Here is a 19,572-nt window from a genome sequence, read left to right on the forward strand (position 1 = left end):
GGTGCATATCATATAATGCGAACTCATTGAAGGAAGAAACTATTTTTCTTCTTTTCTCCCCTTTAAATATAGAGCCATACACATAGTGACCTCTGATTATTTCCTTTATGACTTGAATTGACAAGTAAATATAGCATAATTCCGAGAGAGAGAAAGCTGCAAAGGGGCCAACATATCCATGACAACAGAAGAGATGTTATACTGCTCTCTACAAATGAAGTTTTTGCCTTCATGAAACAAGTCCCTTGAAAATGTCCCTTTGGTCTGCAGACATTTATGAGGAATTTCAATAAAATCGCAGATCCAATGAAAGTAATATAAAAGCCATATTTTTAATGAAACATACATAACTGATATCAACACAATAAAGCATAATGTTAGTATTAAAATGAAAGCCATAACAAAAATACAAACCAAAAAAAAAAGAACGAGCATTTATAAATATATATAAAACAACCTTGTTCCTTGGTGAAACAACTATTATCTAAAAAGCCAAGAGCATAAGTCTCTAAGGACTTTGCAATACTAACCCTAAGGATATTATATCCCAGAGCACTGAAAAAATCTATGTGATTGCTCACCTGCTATCAGTAATGTTGGAAAATTTAGAAAATAGAAGATATGTTACATGCCTAAAGATAGATAAGTATCTCAATTTTAGTTGCAAATTATATACTAGTGAGTTTGATTTCAACCATGGCTTGTCCTGGGAAAATTAATTGAACAACCTGTGAACTCACTTGAAGAAGTGAGAGGTAGGAGGCAACGTGCATGAATTCAACATGGGTCTTGCCAACTCAGATTCATTTCTTTTATTTTTAATAATTTTTACACTGAATAATTAAGAAAATGATGTTGAAGGAAATATACTTACATTTCAAAATTCAGTAAAATAAGTCTTTTGTGATATCCTTGTGGACAAGATGGAAATATTTATGCTAAATAATTATATTCAATTGAGACAGCACTCGCATGTTTACATAGATTCAGGATAATGGAGGATACTCTCATGCTTTCCCAGCAACCAATGGAGTGGAATTGGATCGTGTGCTTGCTCTCATGCTTTTCAGTTTGATGTTTTCAGTTATGTTGTTAGATGTCTTCAACATGGACAAGAATGATATCAGGACAACTACTTCACTGATGTCATTTTAAAAACTTAATACAAATCAAGAATAAGGTGAAAAAAAGAGTGGGTGTGCAACTTTTTGTTTTCAGATGATTGTGTACTCTATGCAATCTCTGAATCTGAGATTCAGCTTTTTGTGCTAATTTTGATGTAACAAATAACTCAAAAAGAAAGGTTCCTACTAGATTCAACTACACCATTCAGATATGAAACCAACAATTAGAACAAATGGAAAAATTCTAAATGATATGGATAAGATCACTTTACATTGATGTAAGTTTTTAAGGCATATGTACATAAATAATGAAGTTGACATCTTTGCCAAAGCTAGCTCAGCATTTGGAAGGCTCCACATGCATATGTAGGGAGAAAGGAATACTTAGACAGCCTAGTAAATTAAAGTTCTACTGATATCACTATTGTATGCCTGTGAAACCTAGACAGAATAAGTGCCATTCTGGTGAAATAATTGTGGAAATATGTACAGAAGAATAGCACATATTTAACATATACTGGATTACTTGTCGTCCAGTGGAGAAGAAAGGGGAAAAGGAGGTGGAAAAAATTGGAATACAAGGTTTTGCCAGAGTAAATATTGAAAATTATAAATGCATATATTTTGAAAATAAAAAGCTTCAATATAAAAAAGAACTCAGTATTTGACAAAAATTGTTAGGAAAATTCGAAAATACTATGGCACAAACTAAACAACAACCAAAGGCCTAAAACCCTATACCAAAATAAAATTGAAATAGGTTCCTAATATAAACATAAATGGATAGTTTACTTCTCAGATCTCTGGAGAAGTAAGGAATTAATTCCTAAAGAATAATTAGGGAACATTATGATATGATAGAACATGATTATAGTTTACAATTAGAGAACATCAATAGGATGACTTAAGAAAGACCTGGAGATCCTTACATGAACTGATTCTAAGTGAAGTGAGTAGGACCAAAAGAAAAATGTACCCAACAACAAAATGAATAATTTTGATTATATTAAAATTATTTTTATGTTTTATACAAACAAAACCTATGCAGACAAGATTAGAAGGGAAGCAGAAAACTAGGATTTTTTTTCATTGAAGGTTTCTGATAAAGGTTTCCTTTCTAAAATATATAGAGAATTGATTCAAATTTACAAAAATGTAAGCCATTCTCCAATTGATAAATGGTCAAAGATTTTGAACAGACAATCTTCATACAAAGAAATTAAAACCTTTTCTATTCATATGGGGAAAAGATGCTCTAAATCACTATTAATTAAAGAATTGCAAACTAAGACAAATCTAAGCTACCAGTACCACATCTCATATTGGCTAAAGATGAAAAAGATAATGATAAATGCTGGAGAAGATCTGGGAAGACTGGGATACTAATACATTATTGGTGAAGTTGTGAACCATCCAAAAATTCTGGAGAAAAATTTGGAACTATGCCCTAAGGAATATTAAACTGTGATCTATCAGTGTCTCCAATAGATCTATATTTCAAAAAGGGAAAAAGGACACACATGTGCAAAAGTGTTTGTAGCAGCCCTTTTTGTAGTTGCAAAGAACTTGAAAGTGAGTGGATGTCCATCAGAACAGCAGAATTAGTTCTGGTATATGAATGTAATGGAATATTGTTATTTTTCTATAAGAAACAATCAACAGGATGACTTCAGAAAGTCCTGGAGAGACTTACATGAACTGATTCTAAACAAAGTGAGTAGAATTGAGAGAACATGGTTCCCAACAACAAGATTTTGTAATGATCAACTGTGATGGCCTTGGCTCTTTTCATCAATAAGGTAATTCATGCCAATTCTTGTAGGCTTTGATAGAGAAAATAATCTGCATCTAGAACAATGACTATGGGGACTGAATGTGGATTCACTACTTAGTATTTTCACTTTTGTTGTTATTGTTTGCTTGCTTGTTTTTTTCTTTCATTTTTTTTCTTTTTAATCTGATTTTTCTCATGAAACATGACAAATGTGGAAACATGTTTACAAGAATCACACATGTTTACCCCTCATTGGATTATTTGCTGTCTATTGGAGAGGAGAGATGGGGAAGGACGGGGGGAAATATGGAACACAAGATTTTCCAAGGATGTATGTTGAAAACTCTCTGCATGTATTTTGAAAAATAAAAAAGCATTATTTTAAAAAATAAAGAGGGACAAACACTAATAATAACTTCATTACCCAACAATAGCTTCAAGATAGGCAGTCTGAGGCAGTATTTTTTTCCCTAGGATATTTATTTATTTTTAATACATATTAATTTAGGAATCATGTTGGGAGAGAAAAATCAGAGCAAAAGAGAAAAGCTGGGTATACTGGGTATAATGTATTCCTGGTTCTGCCTGGTAAGTTCAGAATCAGTTTGTCTAAATCCCTCCAGTTCTTTCTAAAATCAGCTTGTTCATTTTATATATAAATATATATGTATATAATATATTCCATTTTCTTAATTAATGGACGTCTATTCATTTTCCAATTTTTTGCTGCCACAAAAATAACTGCAACAAATATTTTTGCACATGTGGGTAATTTTCATTCCTTTAAGATTTCCTTGGAATACAGACCCAGTAATGGCACTGCTGGATCAAAGGGCATGCACATTTTTATATCCCTTTGGGCATAGTTCCAGATTGCTCTCCAGAATGGTTGGATTATTTCAGAACTCCATCAACAATGCATTAGTGCCGCAGTTTTCCCACATCCCCTCCAATATTTATCATTATCTTTTTCTGCCAATCTTAATAAATCTGAGGAGTGTGAGGTGGTAGCTCAGAGATGTTTCAGTTTCAGGCAGTATTTTGAATTGATAACAATTTTATAACTAGCTTTTAAAAATTAATCATTTGATTCTTGATCAATAATTGACATCCTCTCTACCTTCATTAACTGCAAAAGGATAAAAAACAAGAAATTATGTTCTAAGTAAAAAAAAAAAAAAGATTCTGAAGATTATTTGGCAAGATAAGGTACTGCACACTGGGGTTCTTCCTTGAGCAAGACTGCTAACCATTCAAAATCTGTTTGAATGACCACATTATTGGGATGCTAAAGGTACAGTTACCCAAAAAAGATTATTTTATGGAGAACTCTCACAAGGAAGACATTCATATAGTGATTAGAAGTGATATAAAGAAACTATCAAGGTATCTTTGAAGAACTTTAATTGGGAGACATAAGAGACACTGGCACAGGATCATCCAGTATAATGTGTTCATAGCAAAGAAACTGGTGTGGCAAAGCAAAGCAAAGCACAATTGTGGTAGGTTAAAAGAAGTGTACATTTAGAGACATTTCCATCCTAAATAACTATAGCCTTCTGAGCTCATCTTAGTATGCTCTGCCACATTCAGACACATTGCTCATCGACCACAGCATTGTGATGCATTTTGGGCTTCTTTCTGAACAAAGGATGAACAACAATTTTCAATAACATCTAAGAGTAGCAAGGCCCAGATCCCTTGTTCTCTTATTAAGGATTAAGGTGGACAGTTGATTCCTTTAGAAAAGAGGCAGAAATATTTCTTATCTCCCCTCAGTCCATGTGAAGAAACATAGTACACTGATACTATGAGTTTGCAAAGAACTCTAATACTTCAACTCTAACCTCCTTTCATCTCTTGGGCTGGAAAGTTGCTCCCCAAAATTTTCCTCTCAAACTTTGTGGAGAAGCATATCACTTTTTTTTACTTTTTCTTTTTCCCATGAAGTAAACTAATCATTTTTTTTTTTTTTTTAGAACAGATACAGTGGGAAAGAGAAATTGCCATCTTGCTCTCACGTAAGCATAGTATAGTGGGGAAAATGCTGCAAGATTCAGACTATCTGTATTCTAGTCCCAGTGATTCCACCAGCTGCTACATAACCTTGTGCAAAATACCTGACCTCTTCAGACTCTAGCTTCTTCATTGTCAAATATCTGAGTAGGCTATCCTTTAAATTCCTTTCTACCTTTAAATTACTCCAAACCTCTCTCCTCCCTTCACCACCCCCAGTTACACATATAGACACACAAATGTTTATGTGCATATATACATGTATACATTATAGATGCATGTATATATTTGTATATGCATATATATAAATATATAAACTCATGTATGATGTGTCTTTGTATGTATATTCTATACATGTACATGTGACAAACATGTTAGATGCATGTACACATGCATGTACACATTGTGCAAATATAGCCGTATATATGTACATGTAACTGAATAACACATGCATGTGTGTATAATATGTATTATGCATTTTATGTTACATGTGCTCAATAATATAATTATTCTAATGTATGTTTCTTTTTGAGAAAAAAATAGGTTTGTCATTACTAAGTTCATTGATACTGGTCACAACATTACCAACAAATGAGCATCTAAATCTTGACATATGGGACAAGTTCTGGTTTTCCTTTTCATTTACTATTTATTCCCTAAAGTCAACTTTGTTTTTGTTTCAGTACTTGTCTTATATAGTTTTTATTACTATATAATAACATATATTATTGCTCGTTCTTTCTCTGTCTCTCTATCCTTGTCTCGGTCTCTGCCTCTGGTTTTCTGTCTCCATTTCTCTTTGTGTCTGTTAGGTCTGTCTATCCATTATCTTTCTGTCTGTCCATCTGTCTCTCTTCCACAATTACTACTACCATTACTACTACAACCAATAAAAGATGAATTTTTGGGAATTCAAAATTAAGAAGCAAATGCTCTTATTTAATGTGGAATTGAGATGAGTTAATTACTGATTGGATAATTTAATAAATATCTTTGATGATTATACCACATCACTATGTTTACAGATTAATGACAACTGTTTATAGTCACTTTCAATTATGATTATTTTGTTTGGCCAAAATGTATATATGCGTATATGTGTATGTGTGTGTATGTGTAGTGAGTTTTTCCTCATTACTAAATGTAATGTTTACAATTATAGGAGATAAATTTTGGTACTGCATATCCTACACATCTTTTTACTGTATGAGAACTTATATTTTCTAAAATGCTAATGGGTTTGGTTGGAAGATCTGAGTTCATAAAATGAAATTTCCAACTTTTAATGTTTTGCTATCTCTTGTTAACCAATGATTCAAAAATCAATTAAAAACATAGCGCTTTCCTGACATGAAACAAACTTGTATAGATATTTTTTCTGTTATTAAATTTTTAAAAATCTACTTCTTTGACACTTCAATAGTTATTCTCTACAGTAATGCATATTGCAACCCATCTACCTTATTTACCTCTGCCCTCCTATAAATCTAGTATCTACCATACTAGACATCTTCATTTCATTCTTTTGACATTGCATGAAAACCAGAATGAATTCAGCCTGTACTTCAGTCACTCCTCATTCTCATAGGCCACCTTCTTTTTCAGTCATGTGTGTCATTGATGATGTTCATTATACTGTTTTTCTGGTCTTTATCCAATTGTAAGTAAAATGTGTATTGTACTTTTCATCCACTGCAGAGTACTTGCTGAGATGTGATCTGTTTAAGAAATTACCATCTATAATATACCCATATACTCGCATTCAAGCAAATAGTAAGTAGTGTGAAAAATGACACATATTCAAAGCAAAAACAATTACCTAAAGCAGCAAAGCTAGGAGTGGAAATGGGGGAAGGGAAAGGCATTGGACCACATCCACTCCTTATCAGGTAAATTGCAAAAGAGCAAGCAAAGTTTAAAAAAAAAAAAAAAAAACCTGCCAATTGTTTTTCTAAAGAGTAGGGAATGGACTTTATTGTGTTATTTATTTTTAATATGAGGCACAACTATGGCACCTGGATGGCCTTTGGAAGACGTGGTTCTATCACAAGCATCAATAAAAAGCCAACCATGTGGGATTATATATCTTTTCCTAAACTGATGCAGTGACTATCATGGCAATATAGGATTTGGATCATTAACTCTAAACACCTCATCAATTCATCTTTAACAACATACATACTGGGGCTGCTGAATTGAAAAATGCAATTGTGGGTAAGATTCAACTATTTTAAATGGTAGAGAAAAGAGCAATTGGAAAACATAGTTTTCTTTTTATGTTTACCTTTAAACTATGATATTGCCAACAGCAAAATACCCTCTAAATAGATAATATACCTGACTAGAACATAAAACCCTGACTGTCCAATTGAGAATTCAAAAAAAAAAAGAATCCCCACAGTTTTCTCTGTGTCTCTATATCTCACAATCTATTTAGTGTTATAATGATAACAAAGAAGTCATTTATTGTAAGAAAGTATTTTTATTTCCGTGGCTTACAACTAACTATACCTAATCACTATAAGTTACTCTATGTCATTGCCACTAACCTATGATTCTTATTAAGATAAATCTCATCACCTCCCAGGACAAGGAAAGAACATATTTATGAGCTCCTGTAGCTATATTTCTGTTTCAGAGATAAAAATTTATTCAGTAACAGACAAAAAACTCCAGTCCTTTAAAATATAGATTCACAACGGTGGTGCTCTGTTAAAATTTAGTACATCTTTCAGGCGTAAGTACTTCATAGTTGTATTTTATAATAGAAAGCATAATCTTCACTTTCAGATCACCCTGTGGACTTAACACACCTCCCCAACCCCAATTGATTTTGGCTTCCTGACTGAGTTGTATGAACATTTATTTCTCTGAAAGTAAGGTTAAGTAAAAACAATCTTAAAGGGAAGAAAAAAAAAAAAACCAGAAAGCAAACAAAGTCAACATGATCATGGGGAATACTGAAAATAAAAGGCAATGAATAAATGTTCATTTTTTTCCTTTTGTTTAAAAAGAAAGGATGGGAAAATGGTTCCTATAGGAAATACTAACATGAGGAAACATACCAGAGTGATCAGATGGAAGAGAATACTTAATTAGCTATCTTATGAAGAACTTAACATCTTCTTTGAAAGACTTTTACAATGTTAAGAAAAAAATTAAAGGCAGAAGAAATTAAATTCAGGTTAACCACAATATGTGATATTATATGTCACTTTATTAAAGTGAATATTCAATCTTCTTTTACCAGTTGCATGCATGCCACCAATTGCAATTTCTCTTTAGTATGATTTCAGGGTATTGCTTTGTGAATTTTTTGTTGTCTTCTGGATTAAATCACATTCAATTAATTTGAAATTTTTTTTTTAAAACATATCTGGTTCAAGTTTATATTTCCAGGCTATTCCCTTCTCCAAATATTTTCCTAAATTCCTTCAAAGATCAAAATTCTCCATCTAATATTCCTATTCTTAACTACTCAGATATTAGCATATACTGCCCCATTTCACTTTGGATATGCCAGATTTATTAATCTATGTGTTTTTTCCTAATAAAATGTTGACTTCTTACAAGTTTGTCACTTCATCATTGGGTTTTAAGTTACTCCCATAATACTACACTCATAATAGATTCTTTTAACATTTATTTATTTATTTAATGTTTTTCTGTTACATTCAAAATAATTTTTTAACATTTGCTTTTAATATTTTTGAGTTCTAGGTTCTCTTCCTTATCCCCACCTACAATTAAGAAACCACATGTGAAGTGATGCAAAACAGTTCCATAAAAGTTAAATTGTGAAATAAAACATAGCTGGCCCACCCTAATGAAAATAAAAACCCTCAAGAAAAATTAAATTAAAAAGAGAGAGTTAGATAAAGAATGTTCAATCTATATTTAAATACAAGTAGTTACTTCTTTGGATATGAGTAGAATTTTGCATCATAAGTCCTTCAGAGGAGTAGTAGATGATTGAACTATGATCAATAACAGTCATTTGCAGCTGGTCATTCCAGAACATTACTATTGCTTTGTATACCATATATTTCACTTTGTTCATGGAGGATGTTAAAGGTTTTGTGTGTGTGTGTGTGTGTGTGTGTGTGTGTTTTTTCTGAGAGCATCTTGCTCATCATTTCCCAGAGTACAATAATATACCATCCCTAACACATACCACAGTTTATTCAGCCATTTTCCAATTGATGGGCATTCCCTTGATTTCTTTTTTTGTTTTTGTCTTGATAAAAGAGCTGTTATACATGTTTTTATACATATAAGTAATTTTCCTTTATTTGTTTTTTTTTCTATCTTTTGTTATTCATGCCTAGTATTGTTAAGTATTGTTAGGTGAAAAGATATGCATGAATTTAAAGGCCTTTGGGAACAGATCATATCTTTTGATCATTTATCTGTTGGGGCAGGGCTCTTATATTTTTTTATAAATTTGACTTAGTTTTCTCTGTATTTGAGAAATGAGTCCTTATCAGAGAAAAGCGCTTTGAAATTATTTTTACAATTACTATTGCTAATTATATTTTCCCTCTTGTTTTTGCTCCTTTTACTTTTCCTCTTTTCAAAATTGTTTTGCTACTGAGCACTCCCTCCCTCAATATGACCTCTCTTTTATCACCCTCTCTTCTTCCCATATCACATTCCCCTCCTATTTTCCTACAGGGCAAGGTAGATTTCTATACTCCTGTTGAGTTTGCATGTAATTTCTTATTTGAGCCAATTCTGATGAGAGTAAGGTTCATTCACTCACCCTCTCCTCCCCTTATTCCCTTCTACTGTGAAAACTTTTCTTTTCCTTCTTTTTTATAGAGATAATTTACACCATTCCACTTTTCCTTTCCCTTTCTCCCAGTATGTTCTATTCTCACCTCTTAATTTCATCACTTTTAAAAAGATATTATCCTTTCATATTCAACCCTCATTTGTCCTCTCTATCTACATATATTCCTTTTAACTTCCATAATAATAAGAAAGTTCTAATGAGTTAAAAGTATCATCCTCCCATGTAGGAATCTAAATAGATAAATCGTATTAAGTCTCTTAGGATATCACTTTCCTGATTGCCTCCTTATGCTTCTCCAGAGTCCTGTATTTGAAAATCAAATTTTCCATTTAACTATGGTCTTTTCATTATGAATGCTTTAAAATATTCTGTTTTATTAAATGATCACCTTTTTCTCTGAAGAATTATACTAAGTTTTGCTGGATAGGTTATTCTTGGTTGCAATCCTGGCTCCATTGCTCTCTGCAATATCATTTTTCAAGCCCTTGGGTTCTTTTTTAGAAATTGCTAAAACTTATATTATTTTGACTATAGCTCCATTATAATACAATTGTTTCTTTCTGAATGCTTGCAATATTTTCTTCTTGACCTGGGAGTTCTGGAATTTGGCTATAATATTCCTGGAAGATTTAAATTTGTGATTTCTTTTAGGAGGTGGTCAGTGTATTCTTTCAATTTCTAGTTTACCTTCTGATTCTAAAATATGAGGACAATTTTTCTTGATAATTTCTTGAAAGATGTGGCCAGATTCTTCATTTGATCATGACTTTCAGATAGACAAATAATTTTAAAACTTTATCTCATGAATCTATTTTCCAGGCCAATCATTTTTTCAATGAGACATTTCACATTTTTTCTATTTTTTTCATTTTTGTTTGCTTTATTATATCATGATTTCTCATAAAGTTGTTAGCTTCCATTTGCTCTATTTCTATTGCAAAACTATGGGAGGGACCTATACTCTATATCTTAGAGGTTGGGGAGGGGTACAAATATTTATCATTGCAGAAAACATATATATCAAAGAGATCATGGATCCATAAGAATATGTAATATTGTCATTCTAGTCTCCACACATTCCTTTGCTAAAATACAACAGTATTTTATTTCCTTTCAGTTATTGCATGTGATGACCGCGTATTTTAAAATCAGCCAGGTTAAGGGAAAATTCTCAATCTTTATTCTTTGTGGAGGTGAAGGGAGATGGCGATAGGAAGTGAGAGCCATCATGACACAAACCCGACCAGCAGTCTAGTCTCTCTGCTTCTCTTCCTGCCTCTCTCTCTCCACTCACCCAAGTTGTCTGTACGTCATTTCCTATACAACACATTAAAACTTGAAGAGCGTGACCGGGCCATTCTTTCTCCAAGAATATATTAATAGAGTATCATCCAATTGCTATTTAGCTTCATGTGCTAGGGACCTCAGTGCATCAACTCGAGCTTCAGCCCATTACAATTGCAAGTTGAAATGTGGGTAGAGGAAAGAATTCTTATCTTTCCAAAGTACTTCTTAGGGAATTCAGAGAAAATCTTCAATGTATACAACTGTAAAAGGATTCTTTAGAAGATACCTATAATAGTTTGACTTCATCATACAATCAAGTGCCTAAATATTGGTTTGTAATTTTATAATTAAAGATTTCTGCATAACTTTTGTTAACAACATTATTCTGGTCCTTAAATTATTCTTTTCAATTCTCTCAAGATTCAGCATTTTCCCCAATGTGCTCTATACTGTTAGGAAACATTTATACAAAGTTATTTCACTATCAACATAAACCAAGTATGCTGGCACATTCTAGTTTAAAAAATTCACATGTCAGTATTCATTTCTTTTCATTTATCTCTCTTCAAGGAAAAATAAAAAAGGATTAAATCCCTTAGGTTTGGTGTTCTTCCAGTTGGAGGGTTTAGGCTGTACAGACTTGCTTAGTTTCCTTTGTGTATCATTTTGCCTTACAGAGATGTACTAATTCACTTTTTAAAAGCTGTTCTAAAGATCTAAAATCGGAAATTGTGCTTTATAAAAGGATTTCAATTTGAATCAACTAAATGACATCATATAATAGCAAAAAAAAGTGATAGAAAAATGCTGAAAGTACCACACATAATAACATTTTGCATTTACAAAGTATTGTCAAGTTTAAAAAGTATTTTCTTCAAAATGATCTTTAAAGGTTCTATGATTATTATTTCCTTTTACAGATGAAGAGGCACTGAAGAAATTTTGTCATGTTTTTAGGGTTATACAGGTAGCAAGGATCAAAAGTTGGGTCCAAATCAGCTCTCTTCACTACAATTCTATGCCTTCAGCTCTTCCTCCTAAAGTTCTTCCAAGTCTTAGGGCACTACCTGCTTTGATTTTAAAGGGGAATACCCCAATTGAACTTAGTGATGATAATTATTTCAAGAACCTAGAGTTTGGGGGACCAGCTAAGTGGTTTAATGAATAGAGAACCATGCAGTCAAAAGAACTCAAGTTCAAATCCAGTCTCAGATACTATTAGGTATGTGACACTGAGGAAATCACTTAACCCTGACTGCCTCAAAAAAAAAAAATCTAGGAATTCATATTTAGATTGAAAACTATATTAAAAAACTTCTCATTATGCAAAACTTATATTCTTTAGAATTTCCTTTTGTCTTAAATTATACTTAATAGAATACTTCTTGTTTTTAAAGAGTCACTGTATTGATGCCTGATCCTTTGACCATCCAACAATGAACACTAACATTCTAATTCTACTAAGCTTTATTTGAAGAGCTGCATACTTCTTAAAGGGATAACTTCTTTTTTAGGCTTTAAATCTCCTTTTTCTCTATTAGCTATAATTTTATCATCAGAGCTGTGATATATTACCAAAACACCATCCTCAGTTATCATAGGAATTTCAGCAATGACTATTTCCTTAGAAATTTGATAATGTGAACTCATCACTTTTGCCTATTCTCTATTAGTATATGATTGTTCTCCAGAGAGGTTTCCTTGTTTCTTGTGTATTAGTATAGATAACTCAGAATTCAACTGTTTTCTTTCTTTAGATGTTCTTTCTTTTTAAAAGTAGAATGCCTTGGCTTCTAATTTAAACTAGAAATTCTTTGTTTTAAAAGAAGATTGCCTTGCAGAATATAGTGGCTATCATCCATCCTGCCTGTTATAGCTCTTAGCCAACATCTGTAGATTTTGCTAAAACAAACAATCAAAAAAATTAAAGACTTACTTTCTCAAGAGTACAAGCTAATTTACTTCATAGAGTCCCACATGTTCTCTGGTCAAGACATATGGGAATATGCAAGATTGATCTGATTAAAACCAGTGAATAATGACAAAAAATTTTAAGAACCAAACTAATGTCTCAAGTTCAAATTGGACAATAGCATAACATGTATTTTAATTTGGTTCAAAGGTTTAATATTAATTTAACTTTAGATATAGAATTCATTTCAGTTTTTAAAAAGTCTATAAATATCTATTCACAATTACCTCAAATTCTCAAATATTTATAACATAGAGGAACCAGAGATCATAGATTTGCCTAAGAAAAGAAAAAAAAAAACTTGATAGACTAGATGCATTTTAATTTGGTTCAAAAGTTTAATATTAATTTAACTTTAGCTGTAGAAATCCTTTCAGTTTAAAAAAAAGTATATAAATATCTATTCATAGATTCACTTGTTTTTATTGTTTCATAGAATTTCATAGAATCACTTCAAATCCTCAAATTCCTATAGCAAACAGGAACCAGAGAGCATAGATTTGCCTAAGAAAAGGAAAGTAAAATGATGATATATTATCTTGCATAGTCTGATATCCTACAAATGAGATAGGTATCCTGATTTATCTTTGATATGGTTTTCATATTCTCAATAATATGATAGAAAGAGATTAAAATCATTTGAAGCTAGAGTTTGAAAACTAGTATCAGACTATGCCTGCAAAATTATATCATCATAATCAAGCCAAGGAAGTAATTTGCTAGAGTGGAAAGATGACTAGATTTGGAGTTATTGGACTGGGTACAAAATCCTACTCAACCATTGTTTAAGCAAGTTATTTGATATCTCTCAGCCTGTTTCTTCATCTTTAAAATAAGGAAGTGGGACTATTTAAGTATTTAAATTATTTTCTATCTAAATCCACAGTCCTTGTGCCGCCTTCTCTTCTGAGTTTAAATGCTTATTTTATAATCATATCCTTGTCAAATTCAGTCATATCCTACCCTGGGAATGATGCTTTGTGTTCAAGACAAGAAGAATTAGTTGTTCATCTCTACCACTCCCATGATGATCAACATCATCATCATCATTATTTGATTTTGTCAATTATGTTTGGCTCCATAGTCACTAGAATAATGAAAGCTTAAATCAGGCCAGCTATTTCTCAATTATGCAGCATTGCTTATAAAGGAATGATTATGTTTATGGGTGTGGTTGTTTTGAGTGGTTATGTACTGTCTCAAATTTATGTCATTTGGAATAAGAGTGAGGTATTTGTGGTAAGGAGGAAAGTATGTGGGAATGGAAATACATTAATATTATTTAACTAAAACTAGTCATAAAGATAGAATACTTAATTAAAAGAGAAAGGGAATAAGAAAAACTGCAATTGAAAGGTGGGATAAAAAGGATACTACTGAAAAATTGTACTAAAATTATAGGAAATAGAGAAATGAAGGTTTAATGTTTAAAAAAGGAAGTTATGCCTTTCAGAAGTGTGCAGTTCTTCAAGTCAAACTTGGTGGGATTAGCATGTGAGTGTTCATTGTTGGGTGATCAAAGGATCAGGCTCCAATACAGTGATCATTTAAAAACAATAAGCACTCTCTAAAGTATAATTCAAGACAAAAGCCAGCTCTGAAGGATATAAGTTCTGGATACTGAAAAGGAAGACAACTTTGGAAGAGAGCCCAGGACTTGATAGAGAATTATTTTTCACTATTGAATAAGGAGAGTCCCTTCTCTTTCTCTCCCCACTTTCTCCCACAAGGTCATCATGTCTTTCAGTAGAGCCAATTTTTCAGTAGGACACACTACACAATTTAAATCTATACTTCTCAAAAGCATTGTTTTCCTCTTTAATTTACGTCCCCACCATTTAGCACAGTGTTTGACATATAGTAAGCAGGTAAGTTGCTTTTCTTTCCTTCATTTCATTCTTTCTAATAGAAAGCAACCTCTGTCAGATAAGACAGGAAACAGGAAGATCTTTATGTGTTTAGAGAACTCTGATTATTAGAAGTTAGACTACTGAGAGAATCCTAGTAGAGTGAGTACCCAGCAGAGACACGAAGATCAGAGGAAGCAATGTGAGGACGTCATTATAAGGAAGGAAAAAAAATTACCAAAGAAAAACTTAGCAGTACCATATGACAACTAGAGTAGAGGAAGTCTGAGTTATCTTGGCTACATATATTTCCTAAATGTGTAGTGTACTCTGTCTGGATTCCTATTCTTATACCAAATGCAATGCATAATTCTAAGGGACTATATCTTAGCTTTATGGAGGGAATGTTTTGTCATTACAATTATTATGATATTTATGATGATATTGTGATTTTAATGATAAAAATGCCACTTTTTTTCTTTGAGCTAATTGTGTGTACAGAATGACTATTAAAAGTCAAAGTACTGGTGAGGATTCATGAGCAACAGCTTTAAGACTGCAGAGTAGCTTGAAACATTATGTGGTTTTTCAACACCAAACTTTTTAATTCTCACTGGGGTAAACTCCCAAAGGGGCTACCACATACAGACACAAAAAGATGTATTTGTACTGCTTTCATGAATGACAAAAGTGGTTTTATTTCACAGGAAATATTCAAATTCAAATGCATTCCAGTCAAACCAGTCGCCAAAAAAAAATTCCATATTTGTTGTATTTTATTGAACTATTTATCTTTTTCCCCCTTTTACAGATAGCAGATTTGTGTAGTTAAATCCCTTTTTAATACAGACTCCTGTTTCCAAACCAATTACTGAAGCTCCCTCGTGAGTGAGTTTAATAATAATATATTGTAAGTATGATGCTAAGAATCACAAAAATGTCTCTTTTTTCATTTCTTTTGAAAACTATATTCAAATAGAAGTTGTAAGGGGGGATACAACTGACAATAACATATTCAAAACTTGATTATTTAAATTATGACTTGAATTTTGTATTCAATAAGCCAAATTCTCCCAATGAATATATGCAGAGGAAAAATAGTCTGGGATTAAGAGGGTCTCAAGAGGATACACACATGCACGTGTGTGTGTATTTGTATATGTATGTATGTATATACATTATTATATTTCTAATGACTTCTGAAATTATGTTAAATATCCATTTCAGCTAAACTCTCTAAACTTATAGTAATCCAAAAATGATAAGTAATACTTACACTGTGCTTTATGTAAATACTGACAAAACATTTTAATTATTTACCTATATCAAATATTTTATTTAACTACCTTTATTGTCATAATTCTGTGAGGGAAAAATTCTATGATACCCACTTTACAGGTATGAATACTAAACCTCAGAGATGTTATATGACTTGCCTGAGATACTATAGATAATAAATCTCTGAAGCAGGATATCTGATTTTTCCTGATTCAAAGTCTAACAATGTCCATTTTACTTTGCTGCTAAATATCTTAAATTTATCCTGTGGGGGTAAATTATTACTATTCTATTTTAGAAATGTGCAGGAACATTTTATTATACTCTATTTAAATCAAATATACTATATTTGATTTAATTTCAAACCATTGCTGGGGTTCTTTAATTTGGATTTTAGTTGATCCCTCTGAAAGTCTTCAACATATCATTATATCAGTGTATGTATTATTTACTTTGTTGACCTCACCTAATATTTCTAGGGAAATATTAAATTTATCAAAACAATTAAACCCTTTTGAAGACTCTATTTTCATAACCACTTGGTGCCTCTTTTGTCATTTGTTGGGAAAAGAGGGGAAGTTCACTTAAATCCTAAACTAAAGCAATTTGAAACTATCAAGACAAAAGCAAGAGGGAAATGTTGATAAGGAGTCAAAATCAATGGTCTTGAAGTCAACATTTCTTGGAAGCCCTATTAAAAAGAAATATTATGAGTGATATTTCAATAGATAAATTTTTAAAACAAAATGATTGCTTATGTTTGCAATTTCATTGTCTGATTCTATGCAGTGCTATCATGCTACAAAATGTGAAGGCTATGTTGTTCAAATAATATACAATTTACTAGTGATTTCTAGTGTTTGAATGTATGCTTTATACCATAATTCTTTATAAATGCCATTAAGTTTAGATATCTATGATAATAAATATGGAGGGCAAAATCAAGGGAAATAAATCAGCTCTTTGCCAAATATGTTTTAAATCATTGGCATAATAAATTGCTTTATCATCATTATCAGAGAATGGACTTTTGCTATTACTTTTAGAGAAAAGCACCAAAACATTTTTATTACTTTATTACAGAAAATGATATTTTTATTATGTTGACACACATACATAAAATATTTTGAAAAATACAGAAAAACTTATAATTTGAGAATTTCCAGAGAATTTTCAGGAATTCTAATTTTTCAGTCCCAAAGATAATCAGAAATTTGTGTAACACTGAAATTTTATTAAATCAAGAAACTTGATTTTCTTTAAAGTCCTAAGTATTACACTAATGTATTGTTGGAATTCTGAAATCCAATCATTTTGGAGAATAATTTGGAATTATGCCCTGAGGCCTATAAAACTGTGCATATCCTTTGATACAGCATTATCACTACTGGGTCTGTATCCAAAAGAGATCATAAAAAAGGGATAAGGACTTACATGTGAAAAAAAAAAATTCTTTACAAAAGTGTTTTTTGTAGTGGCAAGGAACTAGGAATCGAGTAGAGTCCCATCATTTGGGGAATAGTTGAATAAGTTTTGGTATATGAATGTAATGGACTATTATCGTTTTATAAGAAACGATAAACAGACTGGTTTCAGAAAAGTCTAGAAAGATTTACATGAACTGATACTGAATGAAGTGAGCAAATCCAAGAAAACATTGTATACACTAACAAGAATATAGTATGATGACCAACTATGATGGATTTGACTGAGTATGGATTGAAGCATAGTATTTTCATTTTTTGTGCGTTTTCTCTCTCATGTTTTGTTTTTCCCTTTTGGTCTGATTTTTCTTGCACAACATGATAAACATGGAAATATGTTTAAAAGAAGTGCATATATTTAATCTATATCACATTAGTTGCTGTTTTGGGGAGGGGGGTTAAGGAAGGAAAGGAGAAAAATTTGGAACACAAAGTCTTACAAAAATGAATTTTGAAAACTATCTTTGCATGTTTTGGGAAAATAAAATGCTATTGAAAATTAAAAAGGAAAAGTCTAATGTCCTGCTTTCCCATACTAAAATATCATATTATCTGCCCATTAATAGTATCACAAAAAGTTATCAAATAGCATTTGATGCCACTTAAAATCATTAAAAAGAAAGTGGAAGATAACGTCTCCAGAAATGTATTTCTATTATTCCTGGAGTAAATGGAGGAAGACTAATCTATATAAAAAAGAAATAGACACTAGGATAATCAAATACTGTTTAGAAACAAGATATGAGTAAATTGTTCTCATCTGTGGAATGACTGATTGAAAATTCTTGGTTGACATAGAAAAATACTGTCCTACCTGACAGAGATAAGAAATAATTAAGAATTGTAATAGAAAATACAAGCCACTATGTATCCTTATGGGGAGTGCTGGATAGAAAACATTTCTTAATAAATGTAAAAGAGCTGTGATTTTTGTTGGTGGTGCTTAATGAAATATAATTTTTATTATTATATTACATATAATATATTATATAATAAAATGTAAATTTTATTATTTCATTTATTTAGGCACTCCTAGGGAGGATACTCTATCCACTAATGAAGACCTTTAATAACTTTTGGGAAACACATAGTCTTGAACAGGTTCTGAAGCATTGAGAAGTCATTTATTTGCCTGGGTTCACAGAGTCTGTATTAAAAAAAATAGTTAACATTTATACAGTACTCCAAAGCTTGTGAAGCACTTTAAACATATCTATTTTATTTTCATAGCACCCTTGGCAGTAGCTATTATTATTATCCCAATTTATAGATGAGGAAACTAAGGTATGGCAAGGTAGTCATTTGACCAAGTTGGTTCAACAAATTTCTGGGGCAGAATTTGAACTTAGGTCTTCCTAATTCCAAGATCAGCACTTTATCCACTGTACCATTAGCTGTCTAATAATAAATAATATTAAAAGGGGGAGAAATAAGAATAGACAGATGAGATTATGTAATATTGAATCTCCCTCCTTTCTTTTTGAATCCCCTCTTTTTTCCCTTCCCTATCATTCTCCTCTACTTTCTTGTACTTTTTTCTCATCTCTTTTTCCCTTCTCTTCACTCCTCATCTCCTATTTTCTCTTTTTACAATTAATATGCAAAAAATAAATTAATTTGAGACTTTAATAATGAAATTTTACGACCTATATTTGTAACAGTGATAAATAACTTATGTTCACCTTGTTTAATATTTCAAATGAAAGATCCCTATAATTTGGTTGTCAAATGTCATAATTATTCTATATAATATTTCAGAATTCAATTTTTAGAGATTCTTCACTTGGGATACTTTTCTTATTCTCATATTGCTAATCATACATCTTTTGAACAAACTGGATTAGTGAGCTTCCATGCTACCTATTTAAATCATTCCAGCTTCTCTAACTCACAGGAAATAAGAGCTTTGGGCCACAATAAAATGTGACTAATGGCCCTTTTCATGTTAATGCTGCAAGCAAGAGGGCGAATCACTCACAGAAAAATGTGATTGGT

This window comes from Antechinus flavipes, chromosome 4 (assembly GCF_016432865.1).
Source record: "Antechinus flavipes isolate AdamAnt ecotype Samford, QLD, Australia chromosome 4, AdamAnt_v2, whole genome shotgun sequence".
In the NCBI taxonomy this organism is placed as follows: Eukaryota; Metazoa; Chordata; class Mammalia; order Dasyuromorphia; family Dasyuridae; genus Antechinus; species Antechinus flavipes.